Source organism: Macaca fascicularis, chromosome 8 (assembly GCF_037993035.2).
Source record: "Macaca fascicularis isolate 582-1 chromosome 8, T2T-MFA8v1.1".
In the NCBI taxonomy this organism is placed as follows: Eukaryota; Metazoa; Chordata; class Mammalia; order Primates; family Cercopithecidae; genus Macaca; species Macaca fascicularis.
Genome location: NC_088382.1, coordinates 8463137 through 8483979, shown reverse-complemented (window position 1 = coordinate 8483979; position 20843 = coordinate 8463137). Strand labels below are relative to the sequence as shown.

Genomic DNA, 20843 nt, shown 5'->3' with positions numbered 1-20843 from the left:
TTCCCCTTTACAAACTAGATGATAGTTAGAGTTACCAGGCAAGAACGTGGATCCAGTTCTGCTTTTTCAAAGCCCAATGTTCTTCACATAATAGCAATGCATTCTTCAACTGGTCCACTGCCCCCAACACCTGAGCTCTCTGTTGTACACAACTCAGCGAGGCCTGGGAGAAAGCAGGTGCAAATTTCACTTACTCAGTAACAACACATCCCGCCTGATTCCTCTGCTGGGCTAGTTCTCAAGTCATCTTTTTTCTAAGCTTTCATTCGGCTCTACCACATGTAACTAGGCTGGGTAAAACACTTTACCAGGGTGTTTTTTTTTGTTTTTTTTTTTTTTTGAGACAGAGTTTCACTCTGTAGACCACACTGGAGTGCAGTGATGCCATCTCAGCTCACTGCAACCTCCACCTCCCAGGTTCAAACGATTCTCCTGCTTCAGCCTTCCAAGTAGCTGGGACTACAGGCGCACCCAGGACTACCACCACACCCAGCTAATTTTTGTATTTTTAGTAAATATGGGGCTTCACCATATTGGCCAGGCTGGTCTCAAACTCCTGACCTCATGATCCGCCCGCCTTGGCCTCCCAAAGTGCTGGGATTACAGGCGTGAGTCACCGCACCTGGCCTACTTTACCAGTTTTATTCCTGAATTAAACCTATTATTACTATCAATAATGTCAATCAGTGCCATTTCATTCACCGTATGATACACACATAAAGCACTTCATACTCGCTCCACCTATCTGCTTTTCTGCAATGGCCACAGTGTTCCCCATCTTACATGACAGGCACAGACAAAGACAATGACTTCTCCAAGGTTCTGTAATTCACAATCAGTGGCAGAACCAACATGCCCAACCACGTCTGGCCAAGGCCTGTGTTTCAGCCACACCACCTGGTTGCTGCCCCTAACGCTCAATGGGCAAGTGACAGATCACTCCGATTGCAGAGGCTGCAGAAATGCCTTCCGCCGTGTTACAATGGACGGTTCGCTCTCAGCAGGGGAGGCAGGGGTGGGAATCAGCACACAGTTCTGCTAGGTTTCTCATGCAGGGCACAGACTATGTATTTTGTGCCTTGCTTTGCAGGTGAAATGTCTCCTGCCCCCTGTACAACAGCTTTCTTTGTCCTCTCCACATAAAAGTACAACTGAGTTCCTCAAGGGAAGGTAGTGATCACTGCCCTGTGCCACACCTGACTGATGTCCAAACAAGTGGACACACAGGCTCTTCTCTTATGGCCCAGGCTGCCCCCATCTGCTAAGCATCGAAAACTACACACAGGATTCGCAGAACATGAATGACATGGAGGTGACTGCTTTATCTCTGTTGAAAACTTACTGCACTCTCTTAAAAAAGGGAATTCAGGAAAAGCTGAACGTTTGAGGCTGGCTGGCTGTAATCTTCAGCTGCTGAGAAAGCCTCAGCTGCTCGGTTCCACGGAGGAAATCCAACTCCTCCCTCAAAGTCCAACTCAAGTACACCTCCTCTGCAGTGCCTGCCCCTTCCTCCCTTTCACAAGCATTGAAAGGAGCTGGACACATTCCTCAGCCCCGGGCTCAAAACTCCCTGAGCCTAGCACAAACACTTCCCATCCTCCCATCCCACCACCATATATCTCTCAAACTCCCTGAGCCCAGTACAAACACCACCTGGAAAGTCTCCGATAAGGAGACAGCCGTTCAAGGTTACTGAAAGCGCAGGAGCCAAAATAATTTGTTTCCCTGCAACTTTCGGGCTATAAAAAGCAAATGCTCGCATTGTTCGGGGCCCTCTTGTATACTCTGTAAAGGAGGGACCAGGTTCGAACTTGTAGTAAAGATCCTTGCCGCTTGGCTTTGACTCTGGACTCTGCTGGTCTTCTTTGGGGAACAAACAGTCTGGGCATAACAGCATGTGTTCCCTCTGCAGTCCCAGAGCATTCTATTGCCACCACTGGAGCCACACTGTCCCAGCCTACAGCCAGCTCAGTGCGCAGCTGCGTCTCCCTGTGTGTACCTGCACGCCCCACCTGGGCTGGAAGGCTGCCTCCTTCTCCTCCGCACAGAGGCCGCACTGAGGAACTACTGAATGAGGGATGGAGTGGATGAGCAAGATCAGCCAAGGGCTACAGGGAGTGACCTGCAGCTCCCAGCAGGAACAGCCCCTGCCCTGCCAATCCGGAGGTGCTGGCTCTGTTCTCAGCAGGGCCGCTAAAAGCTCCGTTATAACAGCTCTAGACTACAACGATCAACTTGGTGTCAGGCCCTAGAGACACCAAAACTCCTAACAAATAAAGAGGCCGCGTATGCAGCATGCTAGTTAAAAGCACAGGCTTTGGAGTCAGAGCTTGAATTCCACTTGTTATGTGACCTTGAGCAAGTTATTCAAGGCATCAGTCTCATTTTGTCACCGGCAAAATGAGGACATTATCTGCCACACAGTGTTGCTGAAAAAGTAAGAGAGGTGACACACGCAAAGTGCTTGGCACTTACTCTTACTGGTTTATTACAAAGAGAACACGGGAACAGCCAAATGCAAGAGATGCACAGGGCACACCATGGGGCAGAGATGTCGGGGCTCCCATGCCATTGCTGGAAGTGCCACCTACCCAGCACCAAATGAGTTCACCAAACCAGAAGCTTTCCAAACCCAGTATTTAGAGGGTTTTATGGAGTTTTCATAACATAGACATGATTAAGTCATTGGCCACCCTTGACTAGCTCAATTTCCAGCCTGTCTCATCTCCCCTCCCAGAGGTAGGGGTGGGGCTGATATGTCCAACTCTTTAATCATGACTCATCTTTCTGGCAACCAACCCTAATCCTGAATCTGTCCAGGTGCCCAAAGCCATCTGTCATCTCACTATCATACAAAAGACACTCCTATCACCCCAGAGATTCCAAAAGCCTTAGAGGCTCTTGTGTCAGGTATTGAAACCTAAGACCAAATATTATAACCAATGATGTTCCTATCATTCAGGAAATTACAAGAGTTTTAGAAGCTCTGGGCCAAAAACCAGGAAGAATACTAAATATACACAGTACTGTACTATGTATCCCACTATCACGATACTTTTTTTTTTGAGACAGAGTCTACCTCTGTTGCCCAGGTTGGAGTGCAGTGGTGCGATCTCAGCTTATGGTGTGATCTCAGCTCACTGCAACCTCCACCTCACCTCTCAGGTTCAAGCCATTCTTGTGCCTCACCCTCCTGAGTAGCTGGGACTACAGGTGTGGGACACTACAACTGACTAATTTTTGTATTTTTTAGTAGAGACGGGGTTTCTCTGTGTTGGCCAGGCCGGCCTTCAACTCCTGGCCTCAAGTGATCTGCCCGCCTCGGCCTCCAAAAATCTGGGATAAGTCACGAGCCACCGTGCCTGGCCTCACTATCACAATAATTATACTGAGAGGATGGGGGAGAAAAACCTGGGCAGCAGGAGGAGCGGGGAGGGTGAGCAACCTGAATCCTTGTCTTCCACAGTAGGACATCTCCCTGTCTTTCACACAATCTAGAATGAGCTAAAACATAAACACAGTAACCTCCAAGGAGCAGGGATCAGAGTGGAGAAGGGTAAGGTAGGGGATTGCTGGGTTTTATTGTAAGCCTTGTTAATTACTGACTCTTAGAGCTATATGCCTGTACAACTTTGCTAAAAATGAGTATTTACCTATAATCCCAGCACTTTGGGAAGCCAAGGTGGGCTGATCACGAGGTCAGGAGATCGAGACCATCCTGGCTAACACAGTGAAACCCCATCTCTACTAAAAATACAAAATATTAGCCGGGCGTGGTGGCGGGCGCCTGTAGTCCCAGCTACTCAGGAGGTTGAGGCAGGAGAATGGTGTGAACCCGGGAGGCGGAGCTTGCAGTGAGCTGAGACCATGCCACTGCACTCCAGCCTGGGTGACAGAGCAAGACTCTGTCTCAAAAAAAAAAAAAAAAAAAAAGAGTATTTAGTTTTTAAACAAAATCTGATACTTGACCAACAACAACAACAATAGCATATTAAGTAATATGGTTTTTTGTTTTTGTTTTTGTTTGAGAGAGGGTCTTGCTCTGTTGCCCGGGCTGGAATGCCGTGGTGTAATTCTAACTGACTACAGCCTCAAATTAGTGGGATCAGGTGATCAACACCCCCCCACCCCAGCAGCTAGAACCACAGTTGTGCACCACCACGCCCAGCATTTTTTTTTTTTTTTGGTAGAGGTGGAGGTCTCACTATGTTGGTGGTCTTAAACTCCTGACCTCAGTGGATCCTACTGCCTCAGCATCCCTAAGTGCTGGGATTACAGGTGTGAGCCACCACTCCATAGCCAGGATGGTCTCAATCTAATGACCTCGTGATCTGCCCTCTTCGGCCTCCCAAAGTCTGGGATTACAGGCATGAGACACTGCGCCCGACCCTAGATTCTGGTTTATTAAAGGAAATGTATTTCAAGTCAGAGTTTGTCATTTACTGCACAGGAAAATAAAAACTTCGTTAAGAAAATCAAAAACACCCACATGATAAAATGAGGTCCTGCTTCGTTTTAAACTACTTGGTGACCACCATCAGTTGTTTTCTTGACCACAGGATGCACCTAATTCCTAACTATGAATAAAGTGCAAACATTGTTTATTGGGCTTTTGGCTTCAGCCTTGAAACAATCGGATTCTCTCAAACTCAGGAATGTGAATCGCTGTTGGGTTGATGCAGCTGTTTCCATTCTAGAAATGGACCTGGAATCATGTACTTTTCACCCATGAAGAGTCCTTTGGGTAAAACTTGAAAAGGCAAGGTCCCAAATTCCCCATATGGGTGTTTCTTCCAGTAGAGGAATTACTCTAATGACTTCTTAGCAAAACTTACATAATCAGGGCAGGCCATCAAAATACTCCAGAACACAAAGTTTAGCTCTGTTTCTGATGGACCTGTCTCCACAGCTATGAGTCTCACCAACAGCCTCACATCAAGTCAGAGGAACGGTTTTTTCATTTAAGAAGGATCTTCATGGCTGGGCGCGGTGGCTCGTCTGTAATCCCAGCACTTTTGGAGGCCAAGGCAGGCGGATCACAATGTAAGGAGTTTGTGACCAGCCTGGCCAACATAGTGAAACCCCATCTCTACTAAAAATACAAAAATTAGCCAGGCTTGGTGGCATGTGCCTGTAGTCCCAGCTACTCAGGAGGCTGAGGCAGGAGAACTGCTTGAACCCGGGAGGTGGAAGTTGTGAGCCAAGATTGCACCACTGCACTCCAGCCCGGTCAAGAGAATGAGACTCCGTCTCAAAAAAAAAAAAAAAAAAAAAGAAGGATCTTCATGTTCCTGCCAATTTGCAAAAGAAAAAAAAAATTGGTATCTGTTAACCAGAGGCAATGAAAAGCACCTCCCAGGCTGCTGTAGTAAGTGGATCGGTAACTGTGGTGGGAGATTCCAACCCCCAAGACCTGTGACTATGTTATGCAGCAAAAGGGCTTTGCCACAGGCCTTAGGAAGAGTATCCTGGGCTGTCCAGGGATGTCCAGTCTAACCCCATGAGCCTCTAAGAGCCTAGAACTGGCCAGGCGTGGTGGCTCACACCTGTAATCTCCACACTTTGGAAGGCTAAGGCAGGCGGATCATGAGATCAAGAGATGGAGATCATCCTGGCTAAAATGGTGAATTCCATCTCTACTAAAAATACAAAAATTAGTCAGGTGTCATCGCGGGCAACTGTAGTCCCAGCTACTCAGGAGGCTGAAGCAGGAGAATCACCTGAACCTGGGAGGTAGAGGTTGCAGTGAGCTAAGAACACGCCACTGCACTCCAGCCTGGCAACAGTGCGAGACTCCATCTCAAAAAAATATTTTAAAACAGGGCATAGAACTTTCTCCGAGTGGAAGAAGAGAAATGCACACAGGGGAATTGGAGAGCCTGACCAGGTCCCTGGGTTAGCTAGTCCTGAGCTGATGGGACCACGTGCAAAGACCAGATAGAGGCCTCAGGAGCTGAGGGCAGCCCCCAACAGATGGCCAGCAAGGGAACAGACACCTCAGTCCTGCAACCACAAGGAACTATATTTGGCCAAAAGCGCTTGGAAACAATTCTCCAGTGAGGAATGCAGCCCAGACCACATGCTGATTTTTGCCCAGTGACACCCACGTCAGACTTCTGTCCCACAGAACTGTGAGATGATACAATTTCAATTGTTTTAAGCCATGAAATTTGTGGAAATGTGGTAAAGCAGCAACAGAAATGAATACAGTGATTTACGTGGAAACCCCTAGAAGAGTGTCTGGCACAGTGTTGACACCTGACAAGCGTTTCCTGATTTCCTTACATGGCAAAGCAGGGCTGGCCACACTCCATCCAAAACAATAGATGATAGACTTGTTCTGACAAAACAGATTCAGTGAATTATAAATGGCCCAGAACACCTACAAATTTTAGGTTTTAGATAAGTGATTGCCTTTCCTTTCACTTAGAAACCTCCCAATGCTCATCTTACTGATAAACTCTAAGTACCAGGCAGGAGACTAAACACCAGACAAACCCAGCCCCAGATGCCCCGAGGGAGCCCGTCCCAGCACTCACTCCAATGTAACTGAAATCATGTCCAGGTCAGTTGATCCCACTAGACCAAGAACTCCAGCTCTCCATGTGTGAGTCACCAGGGCTGCCTCTGCATCTCTGCTTCTAGGATGGTGCTTCTGCACTTCACAGGAAATCTGTATCAATGTTTGTCAACACTATATATGACAGTGTCACTTAATATCTGCACAGAAAACATCAATTCTTTGAGGACCAGGGCCGGGTTTATTAGCCTTTGTACTCCCACTGCCACTGTCTGGGACATCAGAAGCACTCGGTAGAAGTTGGTGAAGAGAAAGAAAAGGCAGAGGAGAGAGAGGAAAGCAGGGCCAACACCGCAGACACAGATTCTGAGGTGGCTGGAGGAGAGGCAGGACAGAGAAACTTCCTGGATGCTGGAATGGGGTTCACTGTGATACCTGCTGCTGGATTTCAAATGTCAAAGGTGACGCTTTGCTGACCTTGACGTCTGACTGCCCTTTAGCTTTCCCAACCTCAAGACAGGGCACTTAGAAACTGCAATGTCAAGAAATTATGCTTCATTAAAGCATGGGAATGTTATTTACATGGACGTTCATTACTGCATTTTTTATATGGGAATGTAAATAATTGAAGAGATTGTTAAAGACTAAATCATGCACATTCAATAACTTTGTAAAATATTAATGATAACTGAAACACAAATTTTGATGTTCCCCAAAAATGCTAAAATATAAAAAAATACTGGCCAATTAAAGATAGAAAACAATCCTAATGAAGCTCCCCGACAGACACATTAAAACTTCTCAATACATTAAACATTTAGGATTTCAAAGGAAAACCCAGATTCATTCCATTCTTAATACAGCGTTAAAAAAAAAAAATCTTAGGTAATACAATATTTCATTTAAAATTTACAAAATTCCATTACATTCATTATTTCATTTGATCCTCAAAACAATCTCCTGAGTTAGGCAGAACAGGTATTACTAACAACTAACTCCATTTTACAGGTTAAAAAAACTGAAGTTCAGCAAGTACTTGGGCTTAACAAAAGCTTTAATAGGGCCACATATCGAAACCAAATCCTCTGCTCAAAAGAACTAGAATAAGTTATCTTTTACATATTATTCATACTTATATCCTGTCAATATCCAAAAGCGTTTTGAGGTAGCCTGCAATAATAGACACCCATCCAATAAAAACATTAAAATGAAAAACAGGGGGAAAAAAAACAGCCGGTGATATGGGAGACAGACGAAGGTAGAGAGCAAGACTGAGACTTATAATCTAACAAAACTTCATCTCTGACCTTCCAGTTCCAGGGAGATAACGCTAAAGGAAACAAGATGGTTTATAGACTCATAAACTGACAAAAGAGAGGTTGCTTCAGTTCTTAACTCTGAAACACTCCTGGCAGCCACAGCAAATCTCTAGGACAACATACCAATGGCATCAAAGCAAGAGTATACTTTAGTGATAGAGTGAATTAAGTTCCCTGTTTGGGACCCAGGCCAGGGCTATAGAAAAGAACTCTGAAATGTAGAGCTCAGAAATACATCCTCTGTCGGCCACGGGCAGTAGCTCACACCTGTAATCCCCAGCACTCTGGAAGGCCGAGGCGGGCAGATCACGAAGTCAGGAGATGGAGACCATCCTGGCTAGCACAGTGAAATCCCGTTTCTACTGAAAATACAAAAAATTAGCCGGGCGTGGTGGCAGGCGCCTATAGTCCCAGCTGCTTGGGAGGCTGAGGTAGGAGAATGGAGTGAACCCAGGAGGCAGAGCTTGCAGTGAGCCGAGATCCTGCCACTGCACTCCAGCCTGGGCAACAGAGCAAAACTCCGTCACCAAAAAACAAAAAACAAAAAATTCTTCTCCATACCCATGTGTCCCCTTCTGCGAGAGACTTCCTTACACAATTGCGGGGAAGAGAATTTTTCTCTGCTATATTTACTTGAAAGAATTAAAGGTGTAGGGCAAAAATTCTTGGAAATTATGTAGTTTACGATTCTCAAAAGTGAGAAAAATGAAGCCCAGAAGTGAAGGCCTTCCAGGAAAATTCCAGAGCCGGAGGTAGACCCAGTACATTGTTTTTGTTTTTGTTTTGAGAGGAAGTCTCACTCTATGGCCAAGGCAGGAGTGCAGTGCAGCCATTTCACTCACTGCAACGTCCGCCTCCTGGGTTCAAGCTATTCTCCTGCCTCAGCCTCCTGAGTAGCTGCGATTACAGGCGCCCACCACCACGCCCAACTAATTTTTGTATTTTTAGTAGAGACAGGGTTTCACCATGTTGGCAAGGTTGGTCTCCAACTCCTGACTTCAAGTGATTCACCTGCCTAGACCTCCCAAAGTCCTCGGATTACAGGCGTGAGCCAACGCGCCCGGCCGACCTGGTAAGTTTTAATCAAGTACTCTGAACTATGCAACAAACACTAGGAAGTAATAGGAAAAAAAAATTAATCTAAAAGCCCTCTGGAGAGTCAAAGAATTGCAGATTTAAAATAGCATGAATACTTAGATTCATGGTATTGAAAAAGGACCTCGCATTTACCCGTATGTACAAACTGCCTGCACACTTCTATCAGAGCATTTTTCAAGCTGTGCTACAGTTAACTATGTACTGCCCAAAGCCAATCTGTCCCTGCAGATCATAAGCTCTTAAAGACCAGGACTTCAGGAGAACAAGCAAAACTTCAGAGAGAAGGGAGCCACCAAACAGAGTTCATAGCAATGGGTCAGCAGGAGCTGATGACTGGAGGTGCGCGGTAGCCTTGGGGTCTGGGACAGCGGAGGGCAGAGAAGGCAAAAGGGCCTGCATGACACGCTACAGGGCTAGGAGCCACAGCTGCGGTGATTAGTTCAGTTTTGTCTCCTATGCCTGTTACTTATACACTAACTCTTGTTCAGAAAGAACTTCAGGTTGAGTATTTGGACTCCTTGAGCCTTCTGCTGTTTGTCTCCGGGACGTTTAACACTCTTAAAAGGGGAAAACTGTCCAGTTCGATTTTGCTTCCTGGGACATTACAGGTTTTTCAAAAGTTTGATGAAAGCATTCACTAAGGAGTGACTCCACTTACTTTGGTGGCTGAGAAATACGCGTCTGAGGGGGCAGCATCAGGTCTTCCCATCAAGCTGAGGTCTGAGTCTCCCCACCCACGGACCTCACCCTCGCTCTCCCCTCATAAATCTGACCTCTAACTGTAACTGCCTTGGCCTCATTCCGTGGGTGTGGGTGCTCCTGCTTGAAACGCATTTTCCAGCCCGCCAAATTCTTGGGAGAGTTTCTTCCACTCTCCCAGCGCTAAGAGCTACAAAGTTCAATCTGGCATTCCAGATTCTTTTTTTCTTCCCATTACTAACGGAAGAAATCAAGAAGCGCCAGGCAGAAGGGCCCTGCTCCCTCCAATCAGAGCCCAGCCCGGGGCCAGAGCAGGAAGTGCGGCGGTGGGACGCGCGGTGGGACGCGCGGTGACGGCCCCTCGCCCCCCCCCGGGACCCGCCAGCCAGGGCAGAGGTCGGTGCGGCCACTGCGCGACAGCTCCGGGCCGCGCCTCTCGCTTCCTCCCGCCAGGCAAGTGAGAGGATAAACCATGGGGCGGGGGCAGTGCGCCCCCACTCAACGCGCCCCCCGCGCACGGACTCCCACTACACGCGTGTCCCAGGCGGGGTCGACCCAGACGAGCCACGGGGCGGCGCACGGCACCACCAGCAGGGCGGCTAGGACCCACGCGCGCGGGTCCACGCAGCCACCTATATAGGTGACAAAACACTCAGGAAGCCGTCATGCGGGGCCGGGAAAGAGCCCCCACCCAGAATCACGGACTCCCTCGTCCGAGGGTCCGCACAGTCCCCTCGGTGAGTCTAGCGAAGCAGTCTCGCTGCTAGGGAGGGCGGGGAGGGCGGCGGAGTCTCCCACTCGCGGTGACCCGGGCCCCGCCACACGAGTAGGCCCTCCCAGGGCCCCCTCTGCTGCACGCGGGGACCAGCCACGCTGCGGGGGACCGGGCAGAAGCCAGCGCCCGGGTCCATGCAGTCCCCTCCGCGGCAGACGCGGGGAGCCGGGGAGCAGTAGGGACCGGCCCCCACCCGCAGGGCGACCGGGACCCCCCCGCGGGCCCACGCGGTACCGCAGCAGGCGCTAAGCCCCCGGTGCCGCCCAAGGCCGAGACAAAGCCCTGGCGCAAGGACCCCGGATCCCGACCTAGGACCCTGCGGAGCCCAGCTCGGAGACGCCACGCCCGGGGCAGAGACCCCCGCCCGGTCAGGAGACCCCGTCGCCCGTCGCGCCTTCTCACCTCAGGCTGCCGCCTCGCAGCGCTCGCTCCTCGACGCGGCGCCTGGGCCGACTGAAGCGCAACTGAGCAGCCGACAGAGCCACGGCAGCGTCAACAATGGAGCCCCGGGGCGGGGCCGCCGCCGCCGCTTCAGCCCGTGTTCCCCGCTCACGATCCGGCTCGGATCAAGGAGCTGCAGCTGGCGCAGGGCTGCGGCCGGGAAACACACCTCGCAGGTGCACACGGCCCCGCCCGCCGCCCGCCGCCCGCCGCCCCGCCCCCAGCGGAGCCGGGAGCCCAGGACCCGCCCCCCGGCCAATGGGGAGCGAGCTGCGCGGAGAGGGCGGGGCCTGGAGGAACAAAGGGAGGTTGGGCGGGGCGGTGCTGGGACTGGGCGTGCGGGGTCCAGCGGGAGGACCAGACCCAAGAGCTGGCCGGATCCTGGCCTCCTAGAAGACCCAGCTCAACGTCCACCTGGAGTCTGCTCTACAGAACGCGCTCATCTCAAGCCCAGAACTCAGGCTTTTAGGGCAGAGAGCGAGAGACAGGTTTGCTTTACAAAAAGGGAAACTGAGGTCGAAAGAATAGGATTGCCTGCTGACTGAACTCACGTAGTCCCATTCACTCGTTCACCTTGTCATTCAGCAAACATTTGGAAGCACGTATGGTGGGCGTTAGGAGTGAAGTAGGGCCGGGCGTGGTGGCTCGCGCCTGTAATCCCAGCAGTTTGTGAGGCCGAGACAGGTGGATCACTTGAGGCCAGGAATTCGAAACCAGCCTGGCCAACAAGATGAAACCCCATCTCTGCTAAAAATACAAAAACTTAGCCGATCGTGATGGCTTGTCCCCATGGTCCCAGCTACTGGGAAGGCTGAGGCAGGAGAATCGTTTGAACCCGGGAGGTGGAGGTTGCAGTGAGCTGAGATGGTGCCACTGCATGAGCCCCAGCCTGGGAGACAGAGTGACACTTTGTCTCCAAAAAAAAAAATTAATAGATGGGAAGTAGAAGCGAACTTAGGCCTTCCCAGAGGGAGCTCGGCCAAGGAGTACCTGAAATGTCTCTGCATCTCTTTAAGGTCTGATAAAGGAACCAGGAGCGAGCGCTAAGCACTTCCCTTTCCTGCCTCAGAGCTTTACATGAGTTTGCTGTTCCCCGCCTGAAATGCCAAGTACCAATGGTATTTATTTATTTATAGAAATGAGGTCTCCCTATGTTGCCCAGGCTGGTCTCAAACTCCTGGCCTCAGGCTATCCTCTCGCCTCAGCCTCCCAAAGTATTGGGATTGCAGGCATGAACCACTGTCCCAGCCCTGATCGTCTTTAAAACCTCTTTCCTCATCTTATTTGAGCTTCCTGCTTCATGTGACCCCACACCCTTGGTTTTCCTGTACTTCCATAGCTGCTCCTTGGTGGGTCCCGGGGACCCACCCCCTTCTCTGCCCAACTTGTATATGTCTGGACTCAGGCCAAATGCCCTTCCATTTGCAGTGGGCACTGCCACAGGAAATCTCATGCCCTTCCGGGCTTCACAAACCATCCACATGCTCTGCTGCCTGCCAGAGACCTCCATCCCGTCAGATGCCCAGCCCTGACCTTCCCAAAGCCCCAGCTGGACGCAGGGAAGCATCTCAAATTTTCCGCGGGCCAAAACAGAGTGCTTTATTAGTGCCCTAACCTGCTCATCCACATTCTTGTGATTCTCTGTGAACAGCCCCTCCATCCACCCAGCTGCTCAGGTGAAAATCTCAAATCCTCCTCCAGTCCTTCCTCCCCGAACCTCTCATGCAGCCCTCTGCCTTCCTAGGACACTGAGCACCCCTCCCTGCGCCAGCTGGGGTGCTGTCTGAGTGGCTGCCACCCACTTGGCATGAAGTGGGACCTCTCGCCCGGTGTGGTGGCTTATGCCTGTAGTCACAGCACTTTGGGAGGCTGAGGCGGGCAGTTTGCTTGAGGCCAGGAGACTGGGACCAGCTGGGCCAATATGGTGAAACTAAAATACAACAATTAGCCAGGCATGGTAATGCGTGCCTATCATCCCAGCTACCCTACCCAGGAGGCTGAGGCAGGAAAATTGCTCGAACCTGGGAGGCAGAGGTTGCAGTGAGCCAAGGTCACACCACTGCACTCCAGGCTGGGCAACAGAGTGAGAATCTCTCGCAAATTTAAAAAAAAAGAAAAAGAAGAAAAAGAAAGAGAAAAAGTGTGACCTCTCTAAGGCAAGGCAGTGTCCCATTCTGATTCAATTCCATGTGCAAAACAGGACCTGCGCCCTGAAGGCACTCACTCAGGGAGGCTGCTGGGATGGGTGGATGCACAGTTAGGGTTTTCATGGTGGCTGGGGCTGACCCCATCCCCATCGCTCTTCCCACACACACCTGCACACTCATCACTCCCACGCTCACACCCACCACTGAAAGCCTGGCCCCTAATCTGATTTGCCTAACAAGGTCCCCGGATGAACAACACATGCTTCCCTACCTCTCCCCTGCGAGGGCCCCACCGTGTTGTGGGATGTACTCAGGGATCAGGAGAACAAAACCTCAGGGAGTGAAAGGACATTCCAGGGTGCAGGCCTCTGCATCCCCCTCCATGCCCTCACCCCTGCCTGACACACCCTCACCCCTGTACCTGGCCAGCTCCTACCAACCCTTAAAGTCTCACCAAGTTCAGTGGTGGCAGCCACACCCTAAAGTGACTGACCCCCCAATGACCTATGCCCTTGCATAGTCTTCCTGACCTTCAGTACAAGCAAAACCGGTGACTGGCTTCTAACCCATAGAGCCTGGCAAAAGCAATGGGATGTCACTGTCACAGTGCATCACCTTCGCACACTAGAGAGAAAGGTTCCGCCTGCAGGCGCTACAGGAGGGAGATGCTGTGCTGAGAAAAGACCTTGGAGGGGCCCCGTAGGCAAGGAAGCAAAAAGCTGGGCCCTTGCCAAGCGGGTCCGAGGAAATGAATTCGGCCAATAACCTCAGCGGCCTGGAAATGGATTCTGCCCTGGTGGAGCCTCAGATGAGGATGCAGCCCAGCTGCTTAGCGTGAGATCCCAAGCACAGGACCCGCTAAAATGTGCTCAACTCCTAGCTTGCCAAAATTGGCTTAAAGGTGTGTGTTGTTTTAAGCTTCTAAATTTATAGTTATTGCCTATGAAAGTGTTAAAATATGAGACAATAACTTAAGTCCCCTCCCCATCACACACATTCTTCTTTCTGGCATTCATCACAATTATACTTACTGATTTAAAATCGCCCTCTTGACTGGGTGCAGTGGCTCAGGAGTTCCAGACCAGCCTGGCCAACATGGTGAAACCCCATCTCTACAAAAAATACAAAAATTAGCTAGACATCGTGGTGCAATCCTGTAATCCCAGCTACTCCGAAGGCTGAGGCAGGAGAATTGCTTGAATCCAGGAGGCAGAGATTGCAGTGAGCTGAGATTACACCATTGCCCTCCAGCCTGAGTGACAAGAACAAAACTCTGTCTCAAAAAAAAAAAAATTGTCTCTTGTCACCAGCATGAATGTCCCAGGAGAAAAAAAATGGAAACTCTTGCTCATAACAGTGCCCCAAATGCCCAGCACAGTGTAGCTGTAGGGCAGTTGGTCGATGGTGGATGCTGCTGGTTGGAGGGCCCAGCTGGTCCTCCCAGCTGCCTTCTCCCGGTCACGTTCCATTATAGAGAACAGAATAGTTTCTTGCCTTTCCAGAGTCCCTCTTAGTGGGGATTGGCCAAGTGACATTGTCCTGCCCCGGGAGACATAAGTGGAAGTTGGCTGAAAGGTTTCTAGCCTTGGTGTGCTGGGACGATTTGAACCAGGACATGACAGCTAACCGTCCATTGTTCAGGAGTTCTGCAAGTTAGTTTTCAACACATTCAGTACTTCAAATTTTAAATAATATCAACTCGCAAATTAAAAAATGCATTAGACCAGATGCAGTGGCCCACGTCTAACACATTGGAAGCCTGAGGCAGGAAGATCACTTGAGCCCAGGAATTCAAGACCAGCTTAGGCAAAAAAGGAAGATCCTGTCTCTACAAAAAATTTTAAAATTAGCTAGGCATGGTGGTGTGTGCATGCAATCCTAGCCACTCAGGAGGCTGAGATGGGAGGATCGCTTGAGCCCTCTGTTCAAGGCTCCAATGAGCTATGATAGTGCCACTGCACTCCAGCCTGGGTGACAGAGCCAGACCCCGTCTCAGAAATAAATATATTTCATATATTAATAAATTTATAATAAATATATATATACACATTTATATATTATAATTATATATTTAGACATAAAGATGTATTTCTTGTTTTATTTATTTATTTATTTATTTTGAGATGGAGTTTAACTCTTGTCACCCAGGCTGGAGTGCAATGACACAATCTGGGCTCACTGCAACCTCCACCTCCCAGGTTCAAGTGATTTTCCTGCCTCAGTCTCCTGAGTAGCTGGGATTACAGACACGCACAACCACGCCTGGCTAATTTTTGTATCTTTAGTAGAGATGGGGTTTCTCCATGTTGGTCAGGCTAGATTCGAACTACTGACCTCAGGTGACCTGCCCACCTTGGCCTCCCAAATTGCTGGGATTACAGGTGTAAGCCACTGTGCGCAGCCTATATGATATATTTACATATTATAATTATGTGTATTAATTTTATATAATTATATATAAATATAAAAATATAAAAACTTTCCTTGCCTTCTCTTGTTTCTACCTACAGTCAGTATATACCCATGACTTCAAATACTATCTACATGTAATAATTTTAAATGTATATTTTATATATATATATATATTTTTTTTTTTTTTTTTTTTGAGACGGAGTCTCACTCTGTCACCAGGCTGGAGTGCAATGGCGCAGTCTCAGCTCATTGCAACCTCTGACTCCCAGGTTTAAGCGATTCTCCTGCCTCAGCCTCCCAAGTAGCTGGGCTTCTAAGCGCCCACCACCATGTCCAGCTAATTTTTGTATTTTTAGTAGAGACAGCGTTTTGCCATTGTGGCTAGGTTGGTTTCAAACTCCTGACCTTAAGTGATCGCCCGCCTCAGCCTCCTAAAGCGCTGGGAATACAGTCGTGAGCCACCTTGGCCAAAATATTTTTCTGTTTCCAAACATTTTACATGAGAGGAAAGTGGAGAATAAATCATCTGACACTCTACTGTAAAAAAAAAAAATCTTTGTGCCTCTCTTCTTTTCATCTTTCCTAATTGTACATATGACCAAAATGTCTTTAGGTTGAGTTCCCCCCGTGAAAACTTTACAGGGTATTGTGTCCTCAGCCACCCTCCTGTCTTTTCCTAGTCCTGGCATTTTAGAACCATCTGGGGATGTCCCAGGATACCCACAGTGGCCATGTCTATTGGAGGGTCTAGTGAGTATCAGCCCCGGGGTCATCTCATCCCCAAGGACAGCCTGAGGTAGGGGGTAGAGTCTCTCAGGGGAGCAGCTGGATGCTCTTGGCCTTAGAGGAATCTCCTGGTATAGTTTCATTTAAAATGGTGACCCCTTAGGGTTATTAAAATTTTAGGACATTAAAATGAATGGACAATACAATGTAATGTCATTAAAGATAGGTCATTAAAACTGTTCTTCTAGCTGGAGGTTTTATTCCTCGGAGACACATTGATGGTCTGCCAATGGAATGCTGATATTGAGAGGAAAAGGCAGAAATGATTTCTGCTGTCTAGATTGTCTCCCACTTGTGAAGAGAGAAACTCTCCCAAAGGATGAGGAAAACCCACCCCAGAGAGGATGTGCAAGAACCTGAATATGGAAATGCACTGAAGGCACACAGGCGGACAAAGAGCACTGCCAGTGCCTCCTAGGTGGTCACCGAGGACTTTACTGAACAGGTTGGGTGTCCTGAGGAATAGAATGGCCTGCCGTGACACTTAGAAAGGTCTCTGTTGGAGTCAGCACTGCCTCTCCCTGAGTTTGTTACCTTGATAAGGCTTGTCCGCTTATTTGAGTTTCAGTTTTTCATTGAGTGTAAGATACATTTTGTCAGTACAGCTTGAAAGATAAAATACTATTTGTAAAGAGACAAGATAAAATGATGCATTTTATTTGCTAAAAATTCGTATTTATTTCTTCCCCAGAGTGAGTGTAGTAGGTTTTCAAGGTCTGTTCTTTTTAAGGGTAATTTCAAATGGAATTGTAGGACTTAGTTTGTCAATGCTACTGGTGAAATAAAAGTGTGATAGATAAATTGATGATTTACAAAGATTCACCAAAATGTCAGTTCCCCTCTTGTAGCATGGTGAAGAATTTATGACAGCGGACACATCTGTATCCTCTTATCTGGATATCTGAGGGGGGTTTTTCATGTTTTTTTTTTTTGTTTTTTTGGAGACACTGTCTTGCTCTGTAACCCAACTGGAGTGCACTGGCGCCATCTCTGATTACTGCAACCTCTGCCTCCCGGGTTCAAGTGATTCTCCTGTGTCAGCCTCCCGAGTAACTGGGATTATAGGCACCCACCACCACACCCAGCTAATTTTTGTATTTTCAGTAAACACGGGGTTTTAGGCCTGGCACGGTGGCTCATGCCTGTAATCCCAGCACTTTGGGAGGCCAAGGTGGGCGGATCACGAGGTCAGGAGTTCCAGAGCAGCCTGGTCAACGTGGTGAAAAACTGTCTCTACCACAAATACAAAAAAAATTAGCTGAGCCTGGTGGCAGGCACCTGTAATCCCAACTACTTGGGAGGCTGAGGCAAGAGAATTGCTTGAACTCGGGAGGTGGAGGTTGCAGTGAGCCAAGATCTTGCCACTGCACCCCAGCCCAAGCAACAATGCAAGACTCCGTCTCAAAAAACAAACAAACAAACAAACAAACAAACAAACAGCAAAAAGACGGGGTTTTGATATGTTGGCCAGGCTGGTCTCAACCTCCTGACATCAGGTGATCACCCGTCTCATACTCCCAAGGTGCTGGGATTACAGGCATGAGTCACCATGCCCGGCCCACTCTATTTTCTTTTTATTCCATAAATTTTAATATGTTTGAGTTTGTCTGTTCCTTTATCATTGTTTTCTTACACAAAAGAAATTCTGCCTAATCCTTCATAAAAAAAAATCTTCCTGTGACTTCTGAAAGTTTTCTGGTTTTATCTTTCATATTTGAATATACAATAAGTTGATTATGGATCATGGAATGGAGAAGAATGCAATGTATTTTCCCAAGTAGATGCCAGCCTGGTTTGCCTCATATTTTAAAGTGCATGTGATTTCTTTTTCTATTCTACAGTGCCTACTCTATTATTCATCAACTTTCCTTATAAATGCTGGGTCATTAAGACTTTTCTTCCCCTTGGTCTGCTTGCTCGTCTCTCTGCTAATACTGTGCTGTCCTGAGTATTGTCGTTTGAAAATCTTAGAAGTATGTTAGACAAGTCATCACTCTTTTTTTAGATGACTAAAAAGCATTAGACATTTGTCATTTTTACTACGCATGAAAAAGTAATTTTTCCTTCCTAAAAAAAACCTGATTTGGGAATTTATGTGATTTCATAGGAATAGCATCTGGAAGTGCTGACATTAATGTCATTTTAAAAAACATGTGTCGTATTTCCTCTTATTCCTTTCTGCCTTGACATTGTGCAATAGAAATTTTAAAAATTGTTGTATTAGTATTGTTAAATATCAATTATTGGTTTTGTTTACTACTCAATTAAATTTAGTAAGCCTACTTTCTCTTGGTATAATCACATGGAATGGGCTCAACTCTCCAGTTAACAAGTGACAGCACATGTAAAATATTGTCTACCAGGGAAACTCATTGAACACTTAGTGTTCAGACTGTGTTTTAGTGTCTGGTTCCCTAAGCACCACTGCAGTGAAAATAATAGACCTTTGGCAGAAAAACTTTTGGCAAATATATTGCATAAGCCATTTAGATGCAGTGAGTCATTCTTATTACTTGGGTTGGTGGAATCCCTTTCAAAATGTAAGTTACTATTACAAACAAAGGTGGAATTTTGTGAGCAGGCATTTTTAAGAATAAGTAGTCTCAGGACTGATAATATTAACTCCCTTATGCACATCAGGTAGGACTTTATTATGACAGATAGTAAAAATGCACAAAGTGAAGTTAAAAGGTAACGCCTAGCAGCACATCTTACTCCCTGGATTCTCTAATGAGATGGGTGTTTCTACTTTGCTGTTGCCTTTCTGAATAGTTCAATTCCAGCATTAGTACTGCTGTGTGGGAGGGAGTATGTGTGAACAGAGTAAGAGTTGTGACAATCAAGTCATAGAAAAAATGCTTGGAAATTTTAGAATCATATAAACAGCTTATGGATTGAGTATAGATTCCCAGTGCAGTCAGTCTCACCCATCCTTCTATCCACATGTGTGGAATGTTCTAGGACTCCATGGCTTTTGAGGATGTGGCTGTGAACTTTACCCAGGAGGAATGGGCTTTGCTAGATTCTTCTCAGAAGAATCTCTACAGAGAAGTGATGCAGGAAACCTGCAGGAACCTGGCTTCTGTAGGTGAGAATGACAACACATTTCACTTAATTACAGAAGTATTTCCCTATTATCAGTGCTATTTGTGATTTGGAATGTGGCAAGGGAATGATTTGGTGAATAAATCAGGCATGGGCACTGTGTACAAGGAACATTAAATCTAGTAATGTTTCTGTAGTTTGTAATAATTCATGATAATTTTGTGGGTCTGCATTTTAGGAAACAAATGGAAAGACCAGAATATTGAAAATCACTTTGAAAAACCTGGGAAAGATACAAGATAATTTGTACTGAGAAGAGGAAATAAAGTCCTCTGAAGGAACCTTATCAAGTCATGAACTTAAAAACAAGCAATCAAAACAAACAAGAGTCACTTGAAATTTATTTGTTTTTAGAAAAAAAAATTATTTTTTTTAGAAAGTGGGAATGTTTCATTTCTCTCATACCCACTCAAGGACATATGAAAATGCACACTGTAGCTCCCTGGACCTTATAAATACAAGAATGTACACAGGATTAAAACTCTAATAGTTTAGAAACTACAAGAATATTTTCAGTTTTCACATTTACTTGAAAAGTCATGTGAAAACCCCCACAGGAAAGAAGTTCTATAAGTGAAGCTTTTCTAATTTGGAAAGCCTGATGCAAATTAATTACGGTGCAGTGCTTGAAAAAATGTATGAAATGTTACACAAGTTACAAGTATATTGTTTTTATCAATGGCTCATTCTTAAGGAGTCATGAGTATGCAATTCACCTTGTTTTTCAGGGAAACCTTGAGGTGAGAGTTCTGTAAATGCTCTTTAAGCAGTAGTACTTGATTTTCATAGATAATGATATTCAGTTTATTGGTAGAATTTTTGTCTATTCATTTAATAATGTGCTGGATTCATGGTTGAATTTTAATGTTTTTCTAATGTGTAGGTAAGTTTAATTTTTTTTATTTCATTATTACCTTTTTTTGAGATGGAGTCTCACTGTGTTGCCGAGGTGGAGTGTAGTGGTGCAATCTCGGCTCACTGCAACCTCCGCCTCCTGGGTTTAAGTGATTCTCCTGCCTCAGCCTCTGTAGTAGCTGGGACTACAGTTGCCTGCCACTACATCCAGCTAATTCTTCATATTTTTAGTAGAGACAGGGTTTCACCATGTTGGCTAGGCTGGTCTTGAACTCCTGGCCTCATGATTTGCCCACCTCAGCCTCCCAATGTGCTGGGATTACAGACATGAGCCACTGCACCCGGTCAGGTAAGTTTCGCTTTTATGTATTGTCCTGTGATTAACGGACTAGTGAATAATGATTGTGAATTGTTGGGATTGTCTTACTAGCCTCATTTGGCAAATTTTGATTATCCCTTGTTCATTATACACATTCCACCTTTCTTTATTAAAGGAAAAACTACTCTTGATGTAAAGATGTTTATTTTTTGCTAATAATGAGTTGGTATTAATTCCTAAGTACATAAATTTTACCGTAGAGTATCATCTCGTGAGTTCTTTGCATTTGTTGCCCTTTTTTCTTTATTATTTCTGTCTATTATTTGGGTCATTCACTTTGAATGAAGGAGAGAGGACTGTGATAGGA

General features: G+C 46.9%; 2 protein-coding genes across 4 annotated transcripts in view; both read right to left on the bottom strand.

Moving 5' to 3' along the window:
* The window catches only part of LOC135964858 (SH3 domain and tetratricopeptide repeat-containing protein 1-like), a 49326-nt gene extending 38307 nt beyond the window's left edge, over nt 1–11019 (bottom strand). For 2 of the 3 annotated variants that reach the window (XM_073999949.1, XM_073999951.1), the window contains exon 1: nt 10814–11019. The gene's annotated coding sequence lies outside the window, so the exon portion shown is untranslated. Of the gene's footprint in view, nt 1–35; nt 189–10813 lie in introns of those variants that run through there. The other variant, XM_073999950.1, reaches the window with a different exon arrangement.
* The window catches only part of DEFB108B (defensin beta 108B), an 875574-nt gene that overhangs the window by 416532 nt on the left and 438199 nt on the right, over nt 1–20843 (bottom strand). The gene's annotated exons all lie outside the window — the stretch shown is intronic.